This window comes from Danio rerio, chromosome 4 (genome assembly GCF_052040795.2).
Source record: "Danio rerio strain M-AB ecotype USA chromosome 4, GRCz13ab, whole genome shotgun sequence".
NCBI classification, from domain to species: Eukaryota; Metazoa; Chordata; class Actinopteri; order Cypriniformes; family Danionidae; genus Danio; species Danio rerio.
Genome location: NC_141024.2, coordinates 58,524,586 through 58,547,644, shown reverse-complemented (window position 1 = coordinate 58,547,644; position 23,059 = coordinate 58,524,586). Strand labels below are relative to the sequence as shown.

The 23,059-nt window shown below is 44.4% G+C and overlaps 23 non-coding genes across 23 annotated transcripts; 1 reads left to right on the top strand and 22 right to left on the bottom strand.

Moving 5' to 3' along the window:
* Positions 1 to 148: 148 nt before the first annotated feature.
* LOC137494609 (U6 spliceosomal RNA) lies at positions 149 to 255 on the bottom strand. Its single transcript, XR_015484984.1, has one exon. It is a non-coding gene; the product is annotated as a U6 spliceosomal RNA (small nuclear RNA).
* Positions 256 to 678: 423 nt separating this feature from the next.
* Positions 679 to 785, bottom strand: LOC137494993 (U6 spliceosomal RNA). Its single transcript, XR_015484818.1, has one exon. It is a non-coding gene; the product is annotated as a U6 spliceosomal RNA (small nuclear RNA).
* A 420-nt stretch (positions 786 to 1,205) lies between these two features.
* On the bottom strand, positions 1,206 to 1,312 carry LOC137494937 (U6 spliceosomal RNA). The gene has a single exon (XR_015484817.1). It is a non-coding gene; the product is annotated as a U6 spliceosomal RNA (small nuclear RNA).
* Positions 1,313 to 1,732: 420 nt separating this feature from the next.
* Positions 1,733 to 1,839, bottom strand: LOC137494797 (U6 spliceosomal RNA). Its single transcript, XR_015484852.1, has one exon. It is a non-coding gene; the product is annotated as a U6 spliceosomal RNA (small nuclear RNA).
* Positions 1,840 to 2,262: 423 nt separating this feature from the next.
* On the bottom strand, positions 2,263 to 2,369 carry LOC137494798 (U6 spliceosomal RNA). The gene has a single exon (XR_015488794.1). It is a non-coding gene; the product is annotated as a U6 spliceosomal RNA (small nuclear RNA).
* Positions 2,370 to 2,792: 423 nt separating this feature from the next.
* Positions 2,793 to 2,899, bottom strand: LOC137494610 (U6 spliceosomal RNA). The gene has a single exon (XR_015484996.1). It is a non-coding gene; the product is annotated as a U6 spliceosomal RNA (small nuclear RNA).
* Positions 2,900 to 3,319: 420 nt separating this feature from the next.
* LOC137494938 (U6 spliceosomal RNA) lies at positions 3,320 to 3,426 on the bottom strand. Its single transcript, XR_015488783.1, has one exon. It is a non-coding gene; the product is annotated as a U6 spliceosomal RNA (small nuclear RNA).
* A 423-nt stretch (positions 3,427 to 3,849) lies between these two features.
* On the bottom strand, positions 3,850 to 3,956 carry LOC137494799 (U6 spliceosomal RNA). The gene has a single exon (XR_015484614.1). It is a non-coding gene; the product is annotated as a U6 spliceosomal RNA (small nuclear RNA).
* A 423-nt stretch (positions 3,957 to 4,379) lies between these two features.
* Positions 4,380 to 4,486, bottom strand: LOC137494611 (U6 spliceosomal RNA). The gene has a single exon (XR_015485014.1). It is a non-coding gene; the product is annotated as a U6 spliceosomal RNA (small nuclear RNA).
* A 423-nt stretch (positions 4,487 to 4,909) lies between these two features.
* Positions 4,910 to 5,016, bottom strand: LOC137494612 (U6 spliceosomal RNA). Its single transcript, XR_015485044.1, has one exon. It is a non-coding gene; the product is annotated as a U6 spliceosomal RNA (small nuclear RNA).
* A 423-nt stretch (positions 5,017 to 5,439) lies between these two features.
* LOC137494983 (U6 spliceosomal RNA) lies at positions 5,440 to 5,546 on the bottom strand. The gene has a single exon (XR_015484613.1). It is a non-coding gene; the product is annotated as a U6 spliceosomal RNA (small nuclear RNA).
* A 423-nt stretch (positions 5,547 to 5,969) lies between these two features.
* On the bottom strand, positions 5,970 to 6,076 carry LOC137495000 (U6 spliceosomal RNA). The gene has a single exon (XR_015484816.1). It is a non-coding gene; the product is annotated as a U6 spliceosomal RNA (small nuclear RNA).
* Positions 6,077 to 6,496: 420 nt separating this feature from the next.
* Positions 6,497 to 6,603, bottom strand: LOC137494614 (U6 spliceosomal RNA). Its single transcript, XR_015488772.1, has one exon. It is a non-coding gene; the product is annotated as a U6 spliceosomal RNA (small nuclear RNA).
* A 423-nt stretch (positions 6,604 to 7,026) lies between these two features.
* LOC137494800 (U6 spliceosomal RNA) lies at positions 7,027 to 7,133 on the bottom strand. Its single transcript, XR_015487628.1, has one exon. It is a non-coding gene; the product is annotated as a U6 spliceosomal RNA (small nuclear RNA).
* Positions 7,134 to 7,551: 418 nt separating this feature from the next.
* On the bottom strand, positions 7,552 to 7,658 carry LOC137494615 (U6 spliceosomal RNA). Its single transcript, XR_015488761.1, has one exon. It is a non-coding gene; the product is annotated as a U6 spliceosomal RNA (small nuclear RNA).
* Positions 7,659 to 8,081: 423 nt separating this feature from the next.
* LOC137494516 (U6 spliceosomal RNA) lies at positions 8,082 to 8,188 on the bottom strand. Its single transcript, XR_015484612.1, has one exon. It is a non-coding gene; the product is annotated as a U6 spliceosomal RNA (small nuclear RNA).
* Positions 8,189 to 8,611: 423 nt separating this feature from the next.
* On the bottom strand, positions 8,612 to 8,718 carry LOC137494801 (U6 spliceosomal RNA). The gene has a single exon (XR_015484815.1). It is a non-coding gene; the product is annotated as a U6 spliceosomal RNA (small nuclear RNA).
* A 420-nt stretch (positions 8,719 to 9,138) lies between these two features.
* Positions 9,139 to 9,245, bottom strand: LOC137494616 (U6 spliceosomal RNA). Its single transcript, XR_015488750.1, has one exon. It is a non-coding gene; the product is annotated as a U6 spliceosomal RNA (small nuclear RNA).
* A 423-nt stretch (positions 9,246 to 9,668) lies between these two features.
* Positions 9,669 to 9,775, bottom strand: LOC137494617 (U6 spliceosomal RNA). The gene has a single exon (XR_015484611.1). It is a non-coding gene; the product is annotated as a U6 spliceosomal RNA (small nuclear RNA).
* Positions 9,776 to 10,198: 423 nt separating this feature from the next.
* Positions 10,199 to 10,305, bottom strand: LOC137494802 (U6 spliceosomal RNA). The gene has a single exon (XR_015484814.1). It is a non-coding gene; the product is annotated as a U6 spliceosomal RNA (small nuclear RNA).
* Positions 10,306 to 10,725: 420 nt separating this feature from the next.
* Positions 10,726 to 10,832, bottom strand: LOC137494618 (U6 spliceosomal RNA). Its single transcript, XR_015488737.1, has one exon. It is a non-coding gene; the product is annotated as a U6 spliceosomal RNA (small nuclear RNA).
* Positions 10,833 to 11,254: 422 nt separating this feature from the next.
* LOC137494620 (U6 spliceosomal RNA) lies at positions 11,255 to 11,361 on the bottom strand. Its single transcript, XR_015488725.1, has one exon. It is a non-coding gene; the product is annotated as a U6 spliceosomal RNA (small nuclear RNA).
* Positions 11,362 to 19,826: 8,465 nt separating this feature from the next.
* Positions 19,827 to 19,990, top strand: LOC137494450 (U1 spliceosomal RNA). Its single transcript, XR_015486643.1, has one exon. It is a non-coding gene; the product is annotated as a U1 spliceosomal RNA (small nuclear RNA).
* The last annotated feature ends 3,069 nt before the right edge of the window (positions 19,991 to 23,059 follow it).

Below are 23,059 nucleotides of genomic sequence, written 5' to 3'. Positions count from 1 at the left end.
CACATTCGTTTTCACCATGCATGTAGACTTTCCAGTTGACCCAGCAGCACCTCCCACGATTTGCTAAACCCATCCTCATGCACCATTTGGAATCGTGAAAAGCCTTTTGTCTTTTTTCATTTCTGTACTTTTACCCACGCACTAAAACAGCATTATGGAGCGCTTCACGGATTTGCGTGTCATCCTTTCGCAGGGGCCATGCTAATCTTCTCTGTATCGATCCAATTTTAGTATATGTGCCACCGTAGCGAGCACGGACGAGTGGACAGGCTCAGGGCATATGTACGCCTCGAGTCCCAGCAATGTTCCTCCAAGGTGGTGGGACCTGGAGAGCCATATTCCCACTTGTATGCCGTGCACTACAGAGCTTTGGCCCTGTCAGTGCTAGGCACACTGATTGATGCAGTAGGTCACCAAGTTTATGGACAGGGGGAAATTAGAGTGTCAGGATAGCCTATGGCAAAGTCCCAGTAAAGCAAGGGCTTTGGAAGTGCATTGGTTGCACAACAAAGCAAACGATCAAAGCATCCCACATTCGTTTTCACCATGCATGTAGAATTTCCAGTTGACCCAGCAGCACCTCCCACGATTTGCTAAACCCATCCTCATGCACCATTTGGAATCATGAAAAGCCTTTTGTCTTTTTTCATTTCTGTACTTTTACCCACGCACTAAAACAGCAATATGGAGCGCTTCACGGATTTGCGTGTCATCCTTTCGCAGGGGCCATGCTAATCTTCTCTGTATCGATCCAATTTTAGTATATGTGCCACCGTAGCAAGCACAGACCAGCGGTCAGGCTCAGGGCATATGTACGCCTCGAGTCCCAGCAATGTTCCTTCAAGGTGGTGGGACCCGAAGAGCCATGTTCCCACTTGTATGCCGTGCACTACAGAGCTTTGGCCCTGTCAGTGCTAGGCACACTGATTGATGCAGTAGGTCACCAAGTTTATGGACAGGGGGAAATTAGAGTGTCAGGATAGCCTATGGCAAAGTCCCACTAAAGCAAGGGCTTTGGAAGTGCATTAGCACAACAAAACAAACGATCAAAGCATCCCACATTCGTTTTCACCATGCATGTAGACTTTCCAGTTGACCCAGCAGCACCTCCCACGATTTGCTAAACCCATCCTCATGCACCATTTGGAATCGTGAAAAGCCTTTTGTCTTTTTTCATTTCTGTACTTTTACCCACGCACTAAAACAGCAATATGGAGCGCTTCACGGATTTGCGTGTCATCCTTTCGCAGGGGCCATGCTAATCTTCTCTGTATCGATCCAATTTTAGTATATGTGCCACCGTAGCAAGCACAGACCAGCGATCAGGCTCAGGGCATATGTACGCCTCGAGTCCCAGCAATGTTCCTTCAAGGTGGTGGGACCCGAAGAGCCATGTTCCCACTTGTATGCCGTGCACTACAGAGCTTTGGCCCTGTCAGTGCTAGGCACACTGATTGATGCAGTAGGTCACCAAGTTTATGGACAGGGGGAAATTAGAGTGTCAGGATAGCCTATGGCAAAGTCCCACTAAAGCAAGGGCTTTGGAAGTGCATTATCACAACAAAACAAACGATCAAAGCATCCAACATTCGTTTTCACCATGCATGTAGACTTTCCAGTTGACCCAGCAGCACCTCCCACGATTTGCTAAACCCATCCTCATGCACCATTTGGAATCGTGAAAAGCCTTTTGTCTTTTTGCATTTCTGTACTTTTACCCACGCACTAAAACAGCAATATGGATCGCTTCACGGATTTGCGTGTCATCCTTTCGCAGGGGCCATGCTAATCTTCTCTGTATCGATCCAATTTTAGTATATGTGCCACCGTAGCGAGCACAGATCAGCAGTCAGGCTCAGGGCATATGTACGCCTCGAGTCCCAGCAATGTTCCACGAAGGTGGTGGGACCTGGAGAGCCATGTTCCCACTTGTATGCCGTGCACTACAGAGCTTTGGCCCTGTCAGTGCTAGGCACACTGATTGATGCAGTAGGTCACCAAGTTTATGGACAGGGGGAAATTAGAGTGTCAGGATAGCCTATGGCAAAGTCCCAGTAAAGCAAGGGCTTTGGAAGTGCATTGGTTGCACAACAAAACAAATGATCAAAGCATACCACATTCGTTTTCACCATGCATGTAGACTTTCCAGTTGACCGAGCAGCACCTCCCACGATTTGCTAAACCCATCCTCATGCACCATTTGGAATCGTGAAAAGCCTTTTGTCTTTTTGCATTTCTGTACTTTTACCCACGCACTAAAACAGCAATATGGAGCGCTTCACGGATTTGCGTGTCATCCTTTCGCAGGGGCCATGCTAATCTTCTCTGTATCGATCCAATTTTAGTATATGTGCCACCGTAGCGAGCACGGATCAGCAGTCAGGCTCAGGGCATATGTACGCCTCGAGTCCCAGCAATGTTCCTCCAAGGTGGTGGGACCTGGAGAGCCATGTTCCCACTTGTATGCCGTGCACTACAGAGCTTTGGCCCTGTCAGTGCTAGGCACACTGATTGATGCAGTAGGTCACCAAGTTTATGGACAGGGGGAAATTAGAGTGTCAGGATAGCCTATGGCAAAGTCCCAGTAAAGCAAGGGCTTTGGAAGTGCATTGGTTGCACAACAAAGCAAACGATCAAAGCATCCCACATTCGTTTTCACCATGCATGTAGACTTTCCAGTTGACCCAGCAGCACCTCCCACGATTTGCTAAACTCATCCTCATGCACCATTTGGAATCGTGAAAAGCCTTTTGTCTTTTTTCATTTCTGTACTTTTACCCACGCACTAAAACAGCATTATGGAGCGCTTCACGGATTTGCGTGTCATCCTTTCGCAGGGGCCATGCTAATCTTCTCTGTATCGATCCAATTTTAGTATATGTGCCACCGTAGCAAGCACAGACCAGCGATCAGGCTCAGGGCATATGTACGCCTCGAGTCCCAGCAATGTTCCTTCAAGGTGGTGGGACCCGAAGAGCCATGTTCCCACTTGTATGCCGTGCACTACAGAGCTTTGGCCCTGTCAGTGCTAGGCACACTGATTGATGCAGTAGGTCACCAAGTTTATGGACAGGGGGAAATTAGAGTGTCAGGATAGCCTATGGCAAAGTCCCACTAAAGCAAGGGCTTTGGAAGTGCATTATCACAACAAAACAAACGATCAAAGCATCCAACATTCGTTTTCACCATGCATGTAGACTTTCCAGTTGACCCAGCAGCACCTCCCACGATTTGCTAAACCCATCCTCATGCACCATTTGGAATCGTGAAAAGCCTTTTGTCTTTTTGCATTTCTGTACTTTTACCCACGCACTAAAACAGCAATATGGAGCGCTTCACGGATTTGCGTGTCATCCTTTCGCAGGGGCCATGCTAATCTTCTCTGTATCGATCCAATTTTAGTATATGTGCCACCGTAGCGAGCACAGATCAGCAGTCAGGCTCAGGGCATATGTACGCCTCGAGTCCCAGCAATGTTCCTCCAAGGTGGTGGGACCTGGAGAGCCATGTTCCCACTTGTATGCCGTGCACTACAGAGCTTTGGCCCTGTCAGTGCTAGGCACACTGATTGATGCAGTAGGTCACCAAGTTTATGGACAGGGGGAAATTAGAGTGTCAGGATAGCCTATGGCAAAGTCCCAGTAAAGCAAGGGCTTTGGAAGTGCATTGGTTGCACAACAAAACAAATGATCAAAGCATACCACATTCGTTTTCACCATGCATGTAGACTTTCCAGTTGACCGAGCAGCACCTCCCACGATTTGCTAAACCCATCCTCATGCACCATTTGGAATCGTGAAAAGCCTTTTGTCTTTTTGCATTTCTGTACTTTTACCCACGCACTAAAACAGCAATATGGAGCGCTTCACGGATTTGCGTGTCATCCTTTCGCAGGGGCCATGCTAATCTTCTCTGTATCGATCCAATTTTAGTATATGTGCCACCGTAGCGAGCACGGACGAGTGGACAGGCTCAGGGCATATGTACGCCTCGAGTCCCAGCAATGTTCCTCCAAGGTGGTGGGACCTGGAGAGCCATGTTCCCACTTGTATGCCGTGCACTACAGAGCTTTGGCCCTGTCAGTGCTAGGCACACTGATTGATGCAGTAGGTCACCAAGTTTATGGACAGGGGGAAATTAGAGTGTCAGGATAGCCTATGGCAAAGTCCCAGTAAAGCAAGGGCTTTGGAAGTGCATTGGTTGCACAACAAAGCAAACGATCAAAGCATCCCACATTCGTTTTCACCATGCATGTAGACTTTCCAGTTGACCCAGCAGCACCTCCCACGATTTGCTAAACTCATCCTCATGCACCATTTGGAATCGTGAAAAGCCTTTTGTCTTTTTGCATTTCTGTACTTTTACCCACGCACTAAAACAGCATTATGGAGCACTTCACGGATTTGCGTGTCATCCTTTCGCAGGGGCCATGCTAATCTTCTCTGTATCAATCCAATTTTAGTATATGTGCCACCGTAGCGAGCACAGACCAGTGGTCAGGCTCAGGGAATATTTACGCCTCGAGTCCCAGCAATGTTCCTCCAGGGTGGTGGGAACCGGAGAGCCATGTTCCCACTTGTATGCCGTGCACTACAGAGCTTTGGCCCTGTCAGTGCTAGGCACACTGATTGATGCAGTAGGTCACCAAGTTTATGGACAGGGGGAAATTAGAGTGTCAGGATAGCCTATGGCAAAGTCCCAGTAAAGCAAGGGCTTTGGAAGTGCATTGGTTGCACAACAAAGCAAACGATCAAAGCATCCCACATTCGTTTTCACCATGCATGTAGACTTTCCAGTTGACCCAGCAGCACCTCCCACGATTTGCTAAACCCATCCTCATGCACCATTTGGAATCGTGAAAAGCCTTTTGTCTTTTTTCATTTCTGTACTTTTACCCACGCACTAAAACAGCAATATGGAGCGCTTCACGGATTTGCGTGTCATCTTTTCGCAGGGGCCATGCTAATCTTCTCTGTATCGATCCAATTTTAGTATATGTGCCACCGTAGCAAGCACAGACCAGCGGTCAGGCTCAGGGCATATGTACGCCTCGAGTCCCAGCAATGTTCCTTCAAGGTGGTGGGACCCGAAGAGCCATGTTCCCACTTGTATGCCGTGCACTACAGAGCTTTGGCCCTGTCAGTGCTAGGCACACTGATTGATGCAGTAGGTCACCAAGTTTATGGACAGGGGGAAATTAGAGTGTCAGGATAGCCTATGGCAAAGTCCCAGTAAAGCAAGGGCTTTGAAAGTGCATTGGTTGCACAACAAAACAAATGATCAAAGCATCCCACATTCGTTTTCACCATGCATGTAGACTTTCCAGTTGACCCAGCAGCACCTCCCACGATTTGCTAAACCCATCCTCATGCACCATTTGGAATCGAGAAAAGCCTTTTGTCTTTTTGCATTTCTGTACTTTTACCCACGCACTAAATCAGCAATATGGAGCGCTTCACGGATTTGCGTGTCATCCTTTCGCAGGGGCCATGCTAATCTTCTCTGTATCGATCCAATTTTAGTATATGTGCCACCGTAGCGAGCACGGACGAGTGGACAGGCTCAGGGCATATGTACGCCTCGAGTCCCAGCAATGTTCCTCCAAGGTGGTGGGACCTGGAGAGCCATGTTCCCACTTGTATGCCGTGCACTACAGAGCTTTGGCCCTGTCAGTGCTAGGCACACTGATTGATGCAGTAGGTCACCAAGTTTATGGACGGGGGGAAATTAGAGTGTCAGGATAGCCTATGGCAAAGTCCCAGTAAAGCAAGGGCTTTGGAAGTGCATTGGTTGCACAACAAAGCAAACGATCAAAGCATCTCACATTCGTTTTCACCATGCATGTAGACTTTCCAGTTGACCCAGCAGCACCTCCCACGATTTGCTAAACCCATCCTCATGCACCATTTGGAATCGTGAAAAGCCTTTTGTCTTTTTTCATTTCTGTACTTTTACCCACGCACTAAAACAGCAATATGGAGCGCTTCACGGATTTGCGTGTCATCCTTTCGCAGGGGCCATGCTAATCTTCTCTGTATCGATCCAATTTTAGTATATGTGCCACCGTAGCAAGCACAGACCAGCGGTCAGGATCAGGGCATATGTACGCCTCGAGTCCCAGCAATGTTCCTTCAAGGTGGTGGGACCCGAAGAGCCATGTTCCCACTTGTATGCCGTGCACTACAGAGCTTTGGCCCTGTCAGTGCTAGGCACACTGATTGATGCAGTAGGTCACCAAGTTTATGGACAGGGGGAAATTAGAGTGTCAGGATAGCCTATGGCAAAGTCCCACTAAAGCAAGGGCTTTGGAAGTGCATTAGCACAACAAAACAAACGATCAAAGCATCCCACATTCGTTTTCACCATGCATGTAGACTTTCCAGTTGACCCAGCAGCACCTCCCACGATTTGCTAAACCCATCCTCATGCACCATTTGGAATCGTGAAAAGCCTTTTGTCATTTTTCATTTCTGTACTTTTACCCACGCACTAAAACAGCAATATGGAGCGCTTCACGGATTTGCGTGTCATCCTTTCGCAGGGGCCATGCTAATCTTCTCTGTATCGATCCAATTTTAGTATATGTGCCACCGTAGCGAGCACAGATCAGCAGTCAGGCTCAGGGCATATGTACGCCTCGAGTCCCAGCAATGTTCCTCCAAGGTGGTGGGACCTGGAGAGCCATGTTCCCACTTGTATGCCGTGCACTACAGAGCTTTGGCCCTGTCAGTGCTAGGCACACTGATTGATGCAGTAGGTCACCAAGTTTATGGACAGGGGGAAATTAGAGTGTCAGGATAGCCTATGGCAAAGTCCCAGTAAAGCAAGGGCTTTGAAAGTGCATTGGTTGCACAACAAAACAAATGATCAAAGCATCCCACATTCGTTTTCACCATGCATGTAGACTTTCCAGTTGACCCAGCAGCACCTCCCACGATTTGCTAAACCCATCCTCATGCACCATTTGGAATCGTGAAAAGCCTTTTGTCTTTTTGCATTTCTGTACTTTTACCCACGCACTAAAACAACAATATGGAGCGCTTCACGGATTTGCGTGTCATCCTTTCGCAGGGGCCATGCTAATCTTCTCTGTATCGATCCAATTTTAGTATATGTGCCACCGTAGCGAGCACGGACGAGTGGACAGGCTCAGGGCATATGTATGCCTCGAGTCCCAGCAATGTTCCTCCAAGGTGGTGGGACCTGGAGAGCCATGTTCCCACTTGTATGCCGTGCACTACAGAGCTTTGGCCCTGTCAGTGCTAGGCACACTGATTGATGCAGTAGGTCACCAAGTTTATGGACGGGGGGAATTTAGAGTGTCAGGATAGCCTATGGCAATCCCACTAAAGCAAGGGCTTTGGAAGTGCATTAGCACAACAAAACATATGATCAAAGCATCCCACATTCGTTGTCACCATGCATGTAGACTTTCCAGTTGACCCAGCAGCACCTCCCACGATTTGCTAAACCCATCGTCATGCACCATTTGGAAACGTGAAAAGCCTTTTGTCTTTTTTCATTTCTGTACTTTTACCCACGCACTAAAAAAGCAATATGGAGCGCTTCACGGATTTGCGTGTCATCCTTTCGCAGGGGCCATGCTAATCTTCTCTGTATCGATCCAATTTTAGTATATGTGCCACCGTAGCGAGCACAGATCAGCAGTCAGGCTCAGGGCATATGTACGCCTTGAGTCCCAGCAATGTTCCTCCAAGGTGGTGGGACCTGGAGAGCCATGTTCCCACTTGTATGCCGTGCACTACAGAGCTTTGGCCCTGTCAGTGCTAGGCACACTGATTGATGCAGTAGGTCACCAAGTTTATGGACAGGGGGAAATTAGAGTGTCAGGATAGCCTATGGCAAAGTCCCAGTAAAGCAAGGGCTTTGAAAGTGCATTGGTTGCACAACAAAACAAATGATCAAAGCATCCCACATTCGTTTTCACCATGCATGTAGACTTTCCAGTTGACCCAGCAGCACCTCCCACGATTTGCTAAACCCATCCTCATGCACCATTTGGAATCGAGAAAAGCCTTTTGTCTTTTTGCATTTCTGTACTTTTACCCACGCACTAAATCAGCAATATGGAGCGCTTCACGGATTTGCGTGTCATCCTTTCGCAGGGGCCATGCTAATCTTCTCTGTATCGATCCAATTTTAGTATATGTGCCACCGTAGCGAGCACGGACGAGTGGACAGGCTCAGGGCATATGTACGCCTCGAGTCCCAGCAATGTTCCTCCAAGGTGGTGGGACCTGGAGAGCCATGTTCCCACTTGTATGCCGTGCACTACAGAGCTTTGGCCCTGTCAGTGCTAGGCACACTGATTGATGCAGTAGGTCACCAAGTTTATGGACGGGGGGAAATTAGAGTGTCAGGATAGCCTATGGCAAAGTCCCAGTAAAGCAAGGGCTTTGGAAGTGCATTGGTTGCACAACAAAGCAAACGATCAAAGCATCTCACATTCGTTTTCACCATGCATGTAGACTTTCCAGTTGACCCAGCAGCACCTCCCACGATTTGCTAAACCCATCCTCATGCACCATTTGGAATCGTGAAAAGCCTTTTGTCTTTTTTCATTTCTGTACTTTTACCCACGCACTAAAACAGCAATATGGAGCGCTTCACGGATTTGCGTGTCATCCTTTCGCAGGGGCCATGCTAATCTTCTCTGTATCGATCCAATTTTAGTATATGTGCCACCGTAGCAAGCACAGACCAGCGGTCAGGCTCAGGGCATATGTACGCCTCGAGTCCCAGCAATGTTCCTTCAAGGTGGTGGGACCCGAAGAGCCATGTTCCCACTTGTATGCCGTGCACTACAGAGCTTTGGCCCTGTCAGTGCTAGGCACACTGATTGATGCAGTAGGTCACCAAGTTTATGGACAGGGGGAAATTAGAGTGTCAGGATAGCCTATGGCAAAGTCCCACTAAAGCAAGGGCTTTGGAAGTGCATTAGCACAACAAAACAAACGATCAAAGCATCCCACATTCGTTTTCACCATGCATGTAGACTTTCCAGTTGACCCAGCAGCACCTCCCACGATTTGCTAAACCCATCCTCATGCACCATTTGGAATCGTGAAAAGCCTTTTGTCTTTTTTCATTTCTGTACTTTTACCCACGCACTAAAACAGCAATATGGAGCGCTTCACGGATTTGCGTGTCATCCTTTCGCAGGGGCCATGCTAATCTTCTCTGTATCGATCCAATTTTAGTATATGTGCCACCGTAGCGAGCACAGATCAGCAGTCAGGCTCAGGGCATATGTACGCCTCGAGTCCCAGCAATGTTCCTCCAAGGTGGTGGGACCTGGAGAGCCATGTTCCCACTTGTATGCCGTGCACTACAGAGCTTTGGCCCTGTCAGTGCTAGGCACACTGATTGATGCAGTAGGTCACCAAGTTTATGGACAGGGGGAAATTAGAGTGTCAGGATAGCCTATGGCAAAGTCCCAGTAAAGCAAGGGCTTTGAAAGTGCATTGGTTGCACAACAAAACAAATGATCAAAGCATCCCACATTCGTTTTCACCATGCATGTAGACTTTCCAGTTGACCCAGCAGCACCTCCCACGATTTGCTAAACCCATCCTCATGCACCATTTGGAATCGAGAAAAGCCTTTTGTCTTTTTGCATTTCTGTACTTTTACCCACGCACTAAATCAGCAATATGGAGCGCTTCACGGATTTGCGTGTCATCCTTTCGCAGGGGCCATGCTAATCTTCTCTGTATCGATCCAATTTTAGTATATGTGCCACCGTAGCGAGCACGGACGAGTGGACAGGCTCAGGGCATATGTACGCCTCGAGTCCCAGCAATGTTCCTCCAAGGTGGTGGGACCTGGAGAGCCATGTTCCCACTTGTATGCCGTGCACTACAGAGCTTTGGCCCTGTCAGTGCTAGGCACACTGATTGATGCAGTAGGTCACCAAGTTTATGGACGGGGGGAAATTAGAGTGTCAGGATAGCCTATGGCAAAGTCCCAGTAAAGCAAGGGCTTTGGAAGTGCATTGGTTGCACAACAAAGCAAACGATCAAAGCATCTCACATTCGTTTTCACCATGCATGTAGACTTTCCAGTTGACCCAGCAGCACCTCCCACGATTTGCTAAACCCATCCTCATGCACCATTTGGAATCGTGAAAAGCCTTTTGTCTTTTTTCATTTCTGTACTTTTACCCACGCACTAAAACAGCAATATGGAGCGCTTCACGGATTTGCGTGTCATCCTTTCGCAGGGGCCATGCTAATCTTCTCTGTATCGATCCAATTTTAGTATATGTGCCACCGTAGCAAGCACAGACCAGCGGTCAGGCTCAGGGCATATGTACGCCTCGAGTCCCAGCAATGTTCCTTCAAGGTGGTGGGACCCGAAGAGCCATGTTCCCACTTGTATGCCGTGCACTACAGAGCTTTGGCCCTGTCAGTGCTAGGCACACTGATTGATGCAGTAGGTCACCAAGTTTATGGACAGGGGGAAATTAGAGTGTCAGGATAGCCTATGGCAAAGTCCCACTAAAGCAAGGGCTTTGGAAGTGCATTAGCACAACAAAACAAACGATCAAAGCATCCCACATTCGTTTTCACCATGCATGTAGACTTTCCAGTTGACCCAGCAGCACCTCCCACGATTTGCTAAACCCATCCTCATGCACCATTTGGAATCGTGAAAAGCCTTTTGTCTTTTTTCATTTCTGTACTTTTACCCACGCACTAAAACAGCAATATGGAGCGCTTCACGGATTTGCGTGTCATCCTTTCGCAGGGGCCATGCTAATCTTCTCTGTATCGATCCAATTTTAGTATATGTGCCACCGTAGCGAGCACAGATCAGCAGTCAGGCTCAGGGCATATGTACGCCTCGAGTCCCAGCAATGTTCCTCCAAGGTGGTGGGACCTGGAGAGCCATGTTCCCACTTGTATGCCGTGCACTACAGAGCTTTGGTCCTGTCAGTGCTAGGCACACTGATTGATGCAGTAGGTCACCAAGTTTAAAGACTGGGGAAATTAGAGTGTCAGGTTAGCCTATGGCAAAGTCCCACTAAAGCAAGGGCTTTGGAAGTGCATTGGTTGCACAACAAAACAAACGATCAAAGCATCCCACATTCGTTTTCACCATGCATGTAGACTTTCCAGTTGACCCAGTAGCACCTCCCATGATTTGCTAAACCCATCCTCATGCACCATTTGGAATCGTGGAAAGCCTTTTGTCTTTTTTCATTTCTGTACTTTTACCCACGCACTAAAACAGCAATATGGAGCGCTTCACGGATTTGCGTGTCATCCTTTCGCAGGGGCCATGCTAATCTTCTCTGTATCGATCCAATTTTAGTATATGTGCCACCGTAGCGAGCACAGATGAGTGAACAGGCTCAGGGCATATGTACGCCTCGAGTCCCAGCAATGTTCCTCCAAGGTGGTGGGACCTGGAGAGCCATGTTCCCACTTGTATGCCGTGCACTACAGAGCTTTGGCCCTGTCAGTGCTAGGCACACTGATTGTTGCAGTAGGTCACCAAGTTTATGGACAGGGGGAAATTAGAGTGTCAGGATAGCCTATGGCAAAGTCCCACTAAAGCAAGGGCTTTGGAAGTGCATTGGTTGCACAACAAAACAAACGATCAAAGCATCCCACATTCGTTTTCACCATGCATGTAGACTTTCCAGTTGACCCAGCAGCACCTCCCACGATTTGCTAAACCCATCCTCATGCACCATTTGGAATCGTGAAAAGCCTTTTGTCTTTTTTCATTTCTGTACTTTTACCCACGCACTAAAACAGCAATATGGAGCACTTCACGGATTTGCGTGTCATCCTTTCGCCTCTTGCGGGAGAATCTTCGGTTCCCTTCCCGTTCCACAGTTCTACTTTCCCTTCTTCCTGATTGGCCCGACGTCTGGCTCGGGATTGGTCGACGCAAAGTTCCACAAAGCGTGCTTCCGAATTTGGTCATGTCATGTAGCGTGCCGTTGGCTCTTTGAGAAAGTTCCACTGAACGTGCGCTCCGATTGGCCGCTGGGCGGGACCTCCAGGAAGCGCGATTTATAAAGCGGTGCAGTGGATAGAGGAAGTTAAAAAAGGAGACAAAACAGACTATAAAGACGACAAGCTTTGTTGTAAATGTTTATTTTGTTTGACTAAAAAATAGATACATGTACATATATACATGTATATGTTTTAGGGCTTTATGATAGCATAGAAAAACGCGATTATTTCTAAAATAACATTTCCCTAGAAAAATGCATTTTTTTCTGTGTTATTAAATCATTTACTTAATAATATTAAGTGGTTAAAAGATATTGTTCAGATGCAATTAACTCTAATTCTAAAAATTATAAGTCTAATAACACTGTCAAGGTGCAAACATTTAGTCTTTAAAACAACTAAGCAAGATAAATGTTTATTTTGTATAAAACAAATAGAAATATACATGTACAAGTTGTAGGGCTTTATGATAGCATAGAAAATGCTATTATTTCTAAAATAACATTAATGATATCATAGAAAATGCTATTATTTCTAAAATAACATTTATGATAGCATAGAAAATGCTATGATTTCTAAGAAAACATTTCCCTACAAAAATGCATTTTTTATCTGTGTTATTAAATCTTTTACTTAAAAAAATTAAACAGTTAAAAGATATTGTTCAGATGCAAATAACTAATTCTAAAAATTAAGTCTAAGTCTAAAAACACTGTAAAGGTGCAAACATCATTTTTTTTTAAACAAATAAGCAAGATATTCTGACTCTGATTGGCTGTTGTCATTTTCTTTTTTCTTCTTAACTTCTGCTATTAGTGTTTATTTACAGCTCTGGGTTAAGCTTTGAGCTGCTCTAGCAAATAGCCGAGCAGCAACTACTGGGAAGGTAGTTTAAAAAATAATAATTTATCATACGTTTGTGATTTTTTTTTATTTTTAAATATTGCATAAACTGTCGTGATAATAAAATAATTTTACGCTATATTGTACTGCCCTAATATGTTCAAAGTATAAATAGTTATATATTTTGTGTAAATAAACATTTTTTCTATTTTATTTCTAATCTCTGTGTACATTTTAGCTTTTTTTTAAAGATTTGTTCAGTAGCTACAGTGTCCCAAGAGTGGGTTATCTGTTGTGACTCGAATAACTTTACACAATATTTATATTACACTTTACATCATTTTTTCTATTCATTTATTGCAAACAAGTGTTAAAGGATAAAATAAACCTTGCAAAAATACACTGCGTACATATTCATGTGGTTGCTTTTTATGTTATCATTGTGTAATTTAAAGTATGGTAATATTAGGGTTCTGTATATTATTCATAAACAAGTTATAAACTCTAGTTTAGCTAACAGTAAAAATAAAATGGTATAAAATTATATTGTAAATTAAATTTAGGTAAATATTCAATGTAAATGCAATAACACCTAAAAATAATATGTGTATATGTAAATATAACTGTAAACATTGATGTAAATGAAATATTTTAAAATATATTTAACTGAATTTTTAAATAATTTATTAAACTTTAAAAAAATGACAAACCTATTTAAATATCAATGCCTGAAATTTAAATTTGAAAGTATTTTAATATAATATTTCTTATATCCTACAACCTAATATTTTAGGTACTATATTTAGTTTAATCAGTTGTTTAAATATTTTATTATGTGTTATTTAATATTAATAAATAAGTTACCTGAACATTACGGTCAATATAATTGACAAAATTCTAAAACATTTAAAAGTCAATATTTCAGTATGTTTATTATTGAACTATTAAAATATTTTATTTCTTAAAAGGTGTAAAATATAAGTCCTGATTATAAAAACATTTTATCTAACTGACATGCAATTCAAAAAAGCTATATTTAGTTATGTTGCAAATAAACATACAATTATATTTGAATATAATGTAATACATTTATTAAAATATAATACTTATAATTATATGTTACTCAAGTCATTTAAAATGGATTTTCTTTTTCAAATTATGTAATAAATGATATACAATGAGAGCAGTCTACAGCACATGGCTAATTAATATGCACCTGTCATACCCCAGAAAGCACATGGCTAATTATGCCAGTTCCCGCCTTTGATTTTTTACCATATTGGGTAATTTGTTTAATTTCAACAAGCATGAGCACCCTTCAAAGCCACAGGTGACACCAATGGGGTTCAGGGGTCACTACTCTGCAGTCTAAGGCCATGTGACGTCGAGAGGGCTGCTGGGGGCCACAGGGTGGGGACAGAGAAGATCCATCAGGTTCCTTTTCGCAGGGGCCATGCTAATATTCTCTGTATCGATCCAAGTATATGTTTTTTTTTTTTCAAAACATCAGTTCAGAAGCATATAAAAATATCATTTACAAACATTCCTTATGACATTATGTTAGTTTCAAAACAGGAAAACAACAAGCATAATCATTCTGGCAAATCTATTTTCAAACCATCTAGTGAGTACGTAATATAAGGAGTATTCAACATAAACGTTTTGTAAAATTCAGTCACTTTTTCTTCCATTCTAAAATATTGTTCCACAGTTTTAATATAGTTTTCCAGTTTCTTTTATACATTGTCCATAACTCCATTTTAGCATGTTTATTTTTAACAATGTTTCTCCTTTTTCAAATTACAGTTCTTGCAACTGATAGAAACAAATTGGCAATTCTTGTTTTACTTCCATTAAAACTGGGGATGCACGATATATCGGCGCCCATATCGTTATTGTCCGATAAATGCTATTTTTAAGATTATCGTTATCGATCCGATGTTGACACCTTGCAATTTCGAAATCATATCTTTTTTGCTTCAAGTATAGACTATTCAGTTCATAAGAGCAGTTCAATCTTTTATGAAGTTTGCTGTATAAAAATATAACAATTTAAAATATTTATTATTATCGGCCTATACATATCGGCTATCGGCCTCCAAGTCTGAAGAATTATCGGTTATCGGTATCAGCCAAAAAATCCATATCGGTGCATCCCTAATTAAAACCAAATAAAAATATTTTATACCATTCTGTCTCCTCCTCAATCAGTTTTACTTTTCATCATTTGTTTAATACTTTCTTTTAACTTTGCCATAAATGTATTAAATTCAACACATTTTAAAAACAAATGCATAATACCTTCATTTTCCAGTCCACATATTTTGCATAATGCATTCTCACTGCTTCCAATTTGTGCCAGTTTTGTTTCAGTGAAAATAACATTATGTCTGATGAAATAATCCAACGTTTCAATTTTTGCGTCTAAATATTTCCATTTTAAATTCTTCCAGATTCCCTCTTCGTCTATTTCCACAAATATTTTTTTCCAAAATTGTTCTGAAACTGGTCTTTTATGCACTTTGTTTCTGAAACAAATGTAGAAATTTTTGAGAACACATTCTTGAAAATCTTTCTCATTTTCCTTTAAAAACATTTTCACATTATTCCTTCATTCGAATCTATGATTTCAAAACTTTCTGGATCCACACCTACAAATGTTTCCATAATTTATCGTCCACCCAAACTAAATAATGAATTTCTAAATGACTTTGCTGCTTTTTAACACCTATTACCACCCTCTCACCTAATATTATGGTTTTAGGAGATTTTAATATTCATGTGGATAATTTTAATAACTCCCTTACAAGAGATTTTATATCCTGTCTTGAGAGCTTTGGACTTCAACAGCATGTCAATGTTCCCACACACTCTAAAGGACACACCCTCAACCTCATCTGCTGCTCTGGTGTCTCACCCATTGACCTCTCTGCTGAGGAACTCCCTATAACGGATAATTTTCTCCTCTGATTTAATTTTGCACTCTCTCTTTCTTCCACCAAACCTCTCCGTACTATTTCCTTCCGTAACATAAAACATATTAATTTAGAATCCTTTTTTTGCTAGTATTAACTCTCTTCCTGAAATTACTAACCTTTCATCACCAAATGATTTAGTTTCTCATTACAACACTGGACTTCACTATAAGTCTCTGTAATAAAGTTCACGGCCCTTTGGCCGCCTGGAAGAAGGAGGCGGAGAACCGACGTAGTTTAAAAATATTTATTAATAACAGGGACGGCAGCTCCTCACGGAGACAATGGGGGGGTTGGCGCCACAGCCCCTGCGAGACCTATATGAGATGGGCCGAGAGAACAGGAGATGAAAAAAAAGGAAAGACAGAGTAGACCAGGAAAGGGGAGAGAGGAAAAAGAAAAAAAAAATTGGGGTTCGGTTCTCCAGACACGCTGCCACTCGGTCCTCCACCAGCTGAGAGATGCGATGACGTGCTGGGAGCCCTGTGGAGGAATCTATCCACCCGTCTGTCTTCTGGCGTCCGGCGGCGGTTCTCCTGGCTGGCTGGCGGCATCTCTGGTCTCCTGCTCTGCTTCCGTGGATGGATGCAGGCTCTGGCATCATGGTGGATCGCGGCAACTCCCCCGGGTTCTGTGGGATGGCTCCCTTCAGCACTTTCCCCTTCAGTGGTGAGCCCTGCATCTCCTGCTCCTCCCCATGCTGGGAGACGGCAGCAGGCAGATCCTTTCCTCGCCAGCCTCAGGCCGCCCCGGCACTCTGGGCAGACGAACAGGTTTCTCCCCCACTCGGGTTAACTCCCAAACACCCGCCCCTCTCTCAGCGGCAAGGGCATCTGGACAACGCGTCCCTCCTTCTCCCGGGCTTCGGCACCACTGTAATAAAGTTCATGGCCCTTTGGCCGCCAGATAGAAGGAGGCGGAGAACCAACGCAGTTTTAAAATATTTATTAATAACAGGGACGGCAGTCTCCGTGTCTAAACCAAAACGGACGGACGGCAGCTCCTCACGAAGACTGCCGTCAAACTGAAAGCAAAAGTAAAATATGTCCGGGCCCGGTCCTCTCTCGGCTTCCTCTGCCATAGTTCCTCCTTTTATGGTCCAGAGCTCCTTCCGTGGGATCCGAGGCAGGTGCGCACCGCAGGTGTATCCACTTACGCGGTGGCCTTACTCCGTTCCCACGGCTCTCGGCCACGCCCCCTCGCCACAGTCTCATATGGATTTTTTGAACATCTGACAGAAATAAAGTCAATCAGGTAAGCAATGAGCGTAGCTGCTGCTGCTTTTCTTCTTTTTCTGCATATTAACAGCAGGTGTACATCATCAGTCCTCAATCATCACTTAATTAAACTCATCATCGGCTCATTAACTTTACTCTGCTGCTGAGTAAATTTTGCTCAATTTAGAGAGGGACCAAATGTTCTCTGAACTGAGTAAATTTTACTCTGATGATTTTACTGTGTACAGGTATGGATCATATGTTTTGTCCCAGCTAAGATCTTAAAATGTTCTTCACTTCTCATAGTAACAACTAATGATAATAATAGTCATGGTCACATATATTGCTGTATATGAAGGGATATTTATTTATTAGCATGATGGTTGCTAAATTTTAATAAAACAACTGTTTACTATGTAAATGGAGCTATCAAACCGACACGAGCATTGAAAATAGTACATAAGCTAAACTTTTTCAGGTTTTGTGCAGCCATATATACATGTAAGTAATATCACAGTATAAAAATAACCTACAACACGAAATCTCTAGGACAGGTGAACTTTCTGACGACACAGCGTCACCAGCACAGACCAAACACTGCACAAAGAATGAGATATTTCAAACATGATGTGACCTTAGCATTAATGTAACAATAAAAATAACTAACCGCACAAAATCTCTGTAATGGATGAACGTCTGACAGCGCAGCGTCAGGCACACAGACAAAATACTGCACACACAGTGAAATATTTTAAATGTGATGTGAGCAAAACATACTGTTTATCAGAACAGGATAAAAATAACCTACCACTCTAAATCACTATGACAGGTGTACTTGCTGACAGCGCAGCCTCACGAACAAAGACAAAATGCTGCACAAAGAGTGAAAAACTTTGAACGTGATGTAACCAGAACATACTGTGCATCAATATAACAGTATAAAAATAACTTACCACACGAAATCTCAACAACAGGTGTACTTTCTGAAGGCGCAGCCTCACGAATACTGCTCAAAAAGTGAGATATTTTAAACATGTCGTGAACAAAACATACTGTGCATCAATATAAGAGTATAAAAATAACTTTCCACACAAAATCACTTTAACATATGAATTTATCTTGACTGCAGATGAACTTTCAGACCCGATAAATTGAGCATTCAGAGCAAGAGAAACTTTGGAAAATCCTCAGCGCTGATTGGCCCTGATTTTAAACTTTAGACAATGCATCCCTCCGATTAGCCCATGGTCTAAGCAAACTGTAGACAATCGCGGCTTCTCGTTGGACGGGAGTCTACAGTCTACAGTTACCATCGCACGTTCCCTGGGCAGATGTCTGCGAGCTCCCCAAATGTGGGAATCTCGACTGCATAATTTCTGGTAGTGGGGGACTGCGTTCGCGCTCTCCCCTGAGCACAGTGGTTCAAGACAGAGCTCAGGCGGTAGCGTCGGACCCGGCTGGAGCCAAGTGGTGCTCGCTGCAGAGCCATTTGAGGAGAGCTGAGCTCCAGCGAGGGGAAGCTTAAGCTTGAGCTCCACCTTTTTTGCACTTCTTCTACGAGTGATGTCACTGGGGGTAGGGTTAGGGGTGGGGTTGGTGTACGCATTAAAACAGCTTACAGGAGGAGGAGCGACAGCTCATGCTCCCCCTCGCTGGAGCTCAGCTCTCCTCGAATGGCTCTGCAGCGAGCACCCCCTCGCTGGAGCGGCGCTTCCCTCTCTTCCTCGTCCTCTGCCAAGCCTCTTTTGCTCCAGTAGAGCCGTGCGCGCCTGTGGAAGGCCTGCCCACCCGTCGCTAGAAGAGCCCGTTCTGACGCCGAAAACTACTCGAAAGGTCCCCCCTCAAAGCGGTTTGACCAGGTGAAGGAACACGCAAAGAGAGCCCCCGGTGGCTTTTGTCCGCCAAGCGAGTGTGCCCTGTGGAATGTCAGAATTTTATTTTTACCGGCCTGCCGCTGTTACTGACGGAACGAATGCAGACCGTGTGAAAGGTCATCATTTTATCTGCCATTAAGTAAGCGAACGCTTCGGCTCGGATCAGAGGTAACTTTGTTTCAAGAACTGCAATCTTTTGCAGACGTCTGTGGCGTTTTGGGCAGAGGGACGGTTCTAAACCAATCTGAACCAGAGGCAATTTCGCAGCCAGCCGTCGGTGGTTTCCCGTCCCAGGAATGTAAGGTGCTTGCAGCGGGAGGTTGTTTCGTTAGCGCTTCCGCTTTCGTCAGTGAAGTTCTTTTGCGGAACGTTTGTAGATCCCGTCGTCTTCTTCAAGCTATGTCGTTTGAGCACTGTGCTGATAGGCTGACGTAAAAAAACAGGACACAAAACATACAAGGCAAGAGTGCAAAGCACGGAGCTCTAGGCAAAGGCGGTCCGAACCGCAGCAAAGCAGGAGGTCGACATGTCCAAATAGACCAAATCAGAAACTAAGCAGAGAAAAACGGCATCTGTAGAGAAAGAAAACAGATGGAGGAAAAGAAAGAAAGAACAGGAGGATCCCCTCCCCTCCCCCCATAGAGGGTCTGTTATGCCCAGATCGAGTGCGTCCGGTGGAATCCATGTGTTGGCAGCCCCAACTGATGACAAAACACAAAGCAAGCATCTGGAGGAAGCTCAAACTCTTCATGCGTTGCCACAGTTACTAGCGAGTGGTTTGCAGGCACAGGCACGTCTGCTGCAAGTACAGCGCCGTCAGGAGACAGGGGTTGCTGGCCCATTCCCCATGCTCGGTGGCTGGGCATCACCGCCCTGGAGTACGGCCGATAGAAAACGGCGGCTGCCATTTGCGCCGCCCGGCAACTCATACTTACCTGGCAGGGGAGATACCATGATCAAGAAGGTGGTCCACTCAGGGCGAGGCTTGGCCATTGCACTCCGGCCACGCTGACCCCTGCGAATTCCCCAAATGTGGGAATCTCGACTGCATAATTTTTGTTAGTGGGGGACTGCATTCGCGCTCTCCCCCAAGTACACCCGTCTGCAGCCCGCAGATCGGGGCGGGGCTGAATATGGGGCGGAGCTGAATATGCAGCCCCGCCCATAAATGGGCGAGACTGAACATGTCACTCCGCCTACAAGTCTTTCATTGGTTCACGGAAACAGACGTTGATGTAATGTATGCTTTCGATTCCGGTTTTCATCTCTGCATGGTAAGTACACATCTTCTGTCATGTAAATGGTCAAATTATAGTGCAGTACACCTCACGTATTATGTGTCATTTATTTAATTAAAGGCCTTTAAGGAGATATGAAGTTTTAAAGCCTAAAAAAAAATGTTTTCTGTGTTAGGGTTGGCGTTTTCCAGGTTGATCGTACAGTTGGTGGTTTTATTCACTTAGAAGAATAATGTAAACTTTAAAGAGTTTTGAGCAAAACAGTCCATCACATGAAGTTTATTAATATCAAAGATAACAAAATATATTTTTCTTTGTGGCATGTTCTCTAATTTATATACTCTGGTAATGTTAATGCTAAATATGTACAATATAAAACTTGATTCTTAACTTACTGATCTATACTACATTCTGTTTGCAGATCATTGGCATTGATATATAGTCATCACTATGATTCCTGTGGAGCATATTCTCTGTTTTATTTTATTTTACCTCAGTTTTTTCTCTCTTTTGTTTTAATAGATTTGTGCATTTAAAGAGCCCATATTATGGGTTTTTGAAAATTCCCCTCCATGTAGTGTGTAACACAGCTCTAAGTGAAGTGAAGTATCCAGCTAAGGCTTAAATCTGTAAGAATACAGTGTTTAAAACTGTTGATTCATCTATAAAAGAGTCGACTCATAGTGCTTCAAACGAGTCGCCTTGATACCGACTCATTAGGTGTTTCGCCATGACGTACGAACGAAACCAAGTTATTCACGTGCACGCGCAAACCCGGGAGATTTCAAACCTGAGGCCCCGCCCTCTGACGCAGAAACCCAGACACACACGCACACCCACAAACACACGCACACCCACAAACACACGCACACAAACATGCCGGTCGATTGAAGTCACACTGCAGATGGATATATTGAGTCTCTACCCAAAGATGAAACCTCAGCATTATAACCAAGCAGTTGGAAACTTCTGGAAGCTACATGCTACAAAGAATACTTCATCTGAGTTTGTTAAAGGAAGGATCAGTAAAGCTTACTGATGGACGTCAGGATGGGTTTCTTTCTCCATTTCTCCAGTGTAAGTACGTGCGGTTAAAGTTGTTGCCTCGTTGACTCTAGCTTGCAAATGTATTTAGTTGTGATTTGTTACTTGTAACCGCGTGTACTGTATCAGGTTAACTGGATATTTTATCTTATCGCGTGCAAAGTCACGTTAAAAACGCGACGCGTGCTGTTTGTTTATGGAGCTCCGTGCTAGAGTTCTGCTCCCGCGATTTATTCGGAAATTTATTCCCGCGCCGCAGAAATCTGGCGCGGGGACAGCCGCGGGAATAAATTTCCGAATAAATCGCGGGAGCGGTCGGTAACGGGTTTAATTTGGGACGGGAGCGGGCTGTCTAGCAATATCACGGATATTGCTATGCGAATTAGAAAGAGAGAGTCTGCGTGGTGCTTGTGTGTGTGTTAGTGCAGACAGCTTGGCTGTCTGGACTGTATACTGGGTGATTTTTGGTTGTGTTCTCCGCTCTAGCGTGACCGGGCGCGGCGGGCAGAAAACGGAGCGGGTTCTCAGGCTAAAACCTGGCAGGTGCGGGCGGAAGCGGGAGCGTTGTGTTCCGGAGGTGTGTGTGTGGTATGGCGAGTACACGACTGTCTCCTTCGTTCGGTTATCCGTGGCACTATCCACTCGCCATAGTGTGGCAGCTAAAATCCACGTCTACACTATCAAGCGTGTATGAACTGTGATTACTTTTTAAATTGCTGATTAGCTATTGGCCATTTCCCTCTCTGACTGAAGGCAGTCGACCAATCGCAACAGACTGTCATCGGTCCAATCAGCGCAGATTAGCTCCGCGCTAAGGAGGGGTTTGGGAACAAATGAATCACTGGACGATTCATACAGGAGTCGCTGGGATAATTAGGTAAAAATAAATGCAGATTATAAGACCATGAAAGTGTTTTTTGACCTTGCATGCATATTAGACTGTTGTTGGAGACCCTTACAACCAAGATATGACCCTATTTCATGTATAATATGGGCTCTTTAATAATTTTTAATATATTTATTTACACTTCATGTTCTCTTTTTTTTTTTTTTTGTTTACTTTATAACCCATGCATGAAACTTATGCAAAGGGGAATGTGAGGAGGGGGCATGCCTAGTATAAACAAATTTAATTCTTTGAGTTTAACTTTAATATACTGTATGTTAAGCGACATGTTGATGATTGTTGGTTATTTTGTACAGATGCCTGAGATCCTGTAGTGTATCCTACTGAGAGTTGTCACACAGGATGGTGATGGGACATTTCTGCAACTCTCACTGACATCCAGGACCTTCTGAGCCATTGTCATTCATTCATTCATTCATTCATTCATTTTCTTGTCGGTTTTGTCCCTTTATTAATCCGGAGTCACAACAGCGGAATGGACCGCCAACTTATCCAGCAGGTTTTTACGCAGCGGATGCCCTTCCAGCCGCAACCCATCTCTGGGGAACATCCACACACACTCATACACTACAGACAATTTAGCCTACCCAATTCACCTTTACCGCATGTCTTTGGACTGTGGGGGAAACCGGAGCACCCGGAGGAAACCCAGGCGAAGGCAGGGAGAACATGCAAACTCCACACAGAAACGCCAACTGAGCCGAGGTTCGAATCAGCGACCCAGCAAGGTTCTTGCTGTGAGGTGGCAGCACTACATACTGCGCCACTGCCTCGCCGAGCCATTGTCAGTAATCCAAAATTCAAGAAGCAGGCTGTGTGTGTGTGTGTGTGTGTGTACACATGATAAAGAGTACAGAATATGCCAAGCACTTTTTACTGCAGATTGTTACTAATGCTGTAGTGGAATTTCCCTGTAAAAAATATATAATTGTTTTTATGTTTATTAAAGATAATAATCACAAACTGCTGTA